Source organism: Pinus tabuliformis, chromosome 9 (assembly GCF_031772625.1).
Source record: "Pinus tabuliformis cultivar Carrire ecotype Pingquan chromosome 9, CPIR1, whole genome shotgun sequence".
Taxonomy (NCBI): domain Eukaryota; kingdom Viridiplantae; phylum Streptophyta; class Pinopsida; order Pinales; family Pinaceae; genus Pinus; species Pinus tabuliformis.
In genome coordinates, this window is record NC_142307.1 from 1,191,538,981 (window position 1) to 1,191,542,424 (window position 3,444).

At 34.2% G+C, this 3,444-nt stretch overlaps 1 pseudogene; it reads left to right on the forward strand.

The window, feature by feature from the left end:
* Window positions 1-268: 268 nt before the first annotated feature.
* Window positions 269-366, forward strand: LOC149152814 (U6 spliceosomal RNA; annotated as a pseudogene).
* Window positions 367-3,444: the final 3,078 nt, after the last annotated feature.

Here is a 3,444-nt window from a genome sequence, read left to right on the forward strand (position 1 = left end):
ATGATGTATACTTGATATGCCACATTGAAATTTTGGTAAAAGAAGGGTTTTTTTTCAACGAAAATTCAACAAGCTAAGGGGCTCACGGGCATAGTAATGCATGAGAAAAAGGTGGAAAACTACATTTGATTCTATGTGAGATATTTTATGTTTTATATCATGCATAGAGCCTCCTATCACACGTGCCAACCTCTTAGAGCCCAAAATTAGCAAACCATGGAAGTGCTAAGTGCCATGCAAACAAAACACAACAGTTTCTAACTCACATGTGTTATACATCTGATAAAACTTAACCAATATAGATAATATTAGCATGGCCACTGTGTAAGGATGACACACACAAATCAATAAATGGTCCAAATTTTAAAGGGTACAACTTGTGTGCTACTAATGGTTAAGAGAATGTGTTTCCTTCTAAGAGGTCACATTCAAATACAGAGTGAGGTAGAATATGTACACCTCCTTAGACTTTAGTAGTTAAATCATTGTGCAGAGGAAGGTCCCTTGTCATACAAACAAGGAGGTCCCATACACCAATCTGGTGTCTATCTTAGTCGTGGCCTTATTATTATTATTATTATTATTATTATTATTATTATTATTATTATTATTATTATTATTATTATTATTATTATTATTATTACTATTACTATTACTATTACTATTACTATTACTATTACTATTACTATTACTATTACTATTACTATTACTATTACTATTACTATTATTATTACTATTACTATACTATTATTTATTATTATTATTATTCAAGGTGGCCTATAGCTAACACCCTAGCTCCAAATTGATCATATGATAGCTCATTGGAATCCTCGTGATGACACTTGCCTTCATCAAGCAAAGTGTTAAGCATAACTTGTAGAGCATTTTCTCCACAATCCAATTTGTGGGAATGATTAATTTGCATGCCAACTCACATGTGAGAGGCAAATAAGGGTCAAAGTAGTTGTTGGAGCTACTTAAGTTAATCATTGGGATATTGTTCCACTCATTTACATCGGTCAAGGTCAAATCGATCTCACATGAGGGAATCCAAGGCCCCAACATTTCCTCTCCAAACCAAACCAAGCCTCTTACGAGTTAATTAATTTTTTTAATGCATAAAATTATTTTGATGAAGTGACTTAGTCTCCCACATGTGGACGACAAATCAAATAATATTGGTTTAGAAGAGAGTCAAAATAGCTATTATCTAGTTGTTACAAGAAAAAATATATAAGGCTAGATCTTCCTCCCATTAGAGGTTGTTGTTGAATTGTGAGATCATTCATGACATCCAATAAAATTTTATTTTTCAAATGCAATTTTTTTTTTTTTAGATTTATTCCTCTATTCTCTTTCTTCTTAGTTTTATGTTGTAATTGTTCTTCGTATAATAGACAAGTATTTTTTGTTACTACAAAGATATTGGATGGATCTATTGAGGTAAAATGGTCACTTAGAATGGAAGATCAAAGCACTAGACCTCATCTCGCCCCTTTTTAGTAACAAATTTTAATCAAACCCAATTGTTTGAAAAACCATTATCAGAGGTTCCTTTAATAAGGGTGAGATTCTACTTGGTGTCATAGTTGACACAATGGTTTGATACATTTCGAAGAGAAAATTTTCCTAGAAGGATCAAGGAGCTTGTACAACTATTCTAGACTAGCTTGGGTGCAACAGTTGTTAGACTCCAATATCATTCTCTGCTCAAAAGTGCAAAACTGACTTACGAAGGGTTGCGACTACAATCTACCACTTTACAAGTTAAGATCAAGGCCAACATAAGCTTCATTGCAGCAACCACTCATTTAAATAAATCTTTTTATTTTTCATTTTCATAAAATTGAAAATACAAAAATAATTCCCTTTTCCTTTTTTCTTGGCTTATGCTTAAATTCTATCTTATTAGCTAGTAGATATTTGGGGTTTTACCATTAGATATATTTTATACCCAAGACATTTTTCTGGAGTAAAAATAAGCATATTCTAGCCATCATACAATTAATTTACTTGCTAAAATATTTTTCTAGGTTTTGACCCTAGGGGATTTCACCTCATTTTTTGTAAGTAGTTTCCAAATTATTGGAAACTCTAATTTTACTTACCAAATTGAAGTTTTGGGCTATTATTATTGTAATTAACTTGTTACCCAATATTCCCACCCATATATCCATTCATCTTGTGTGATTTCCCATTGATGGGTGCCCTCATTAAGCATATTAACTTACTAGTTTTATTGTTTTTTGACAGTTTGGCAAGTCTAAAAATACAAAAAACAATGCATTTTCCTACCTAAAACCAATTCTCCAAGGGGTAACTCAACAGAAACATTTTATTTTTTGTAAGTGCATTTATCATTTACCTCTTACTAACTTTAGAGAAATACATTTAGAGGTTTGTCTAATATTTTTCTTGCTAGTCTTAAGACTTTATTGCAGTAAATTTCATTTTCAAATTAGAAAAAAATTAAATAATTAACTTCTGTCTTCACCTTAGAATTGAAAACTAAACACTAGTCTAATAAATTTGGTTGAAGCTACTTGTGTGTTAGATAAGCCACCCATAGCCTTTTAGTAGGAATTGGGCTTAAATATTGGGGACTTGTGACAAGGTGACAGTGGGCATTTGTCCTTTTTGGTACCACCTTGGCACCTAGAGAGGGACTTATTGATACCACTGAAAAATGGTTGATAACATGGCCTAAAGGTTTGGGTCCCCCCCCCCGCCGCGCCTTCCAACCAACTCCCAAGTGTAAAGAAGTGGATAGAAAAAGAAATAAACTAGCTCCACATGACTGATTTCAGTGCCACACATGTGGGACATCCAAGGAAGAATCCAATGTGAGATAGTACTTGTGTCTCCTCAATTAGACACACAATCAAAAGGAGGTGTTCAACTACCATGTCATATGTAACCATTGTAACATGTGACCCTGTGTAACCACCTTGTAGGAGTCCTCAATTACCTCAATAAACTCCCATGTGTTGTCTAAGGAGGGAAAATCATGCATGTGTTATATAAATAGGCATACAACTAGGCAAGGAAGCCAACTCTAAATGGTCCATGTAGTAACTATAATGATGTGGCATCCCCACATGTGGGACATCCAAGGAAGAATACAATGTGGGATAGCACTTGTGTCTCCTCAATTAGACACACAATCAAAAGGAGGTATCCAACTACCATGTCATATGTAACCATTGTAACATGTGACCCTGCGTAACCACCTTGTAGGAGTCCTCAATTACCTCAATGAACTCGCATGTGTTGTCCAAGGAGGGAAATTCATGCATGTCTTATATAAAAAGGCATACAACTAGGCAAGGAAGCCAACTCTAAATGGTCCATGTAGTAACTGTAATGATGTGGCATCCCCATTATCGCCTAATGCAATGATAAGTATCCCATTGTACATGGATCCCAAGCAACATGGCATCAATC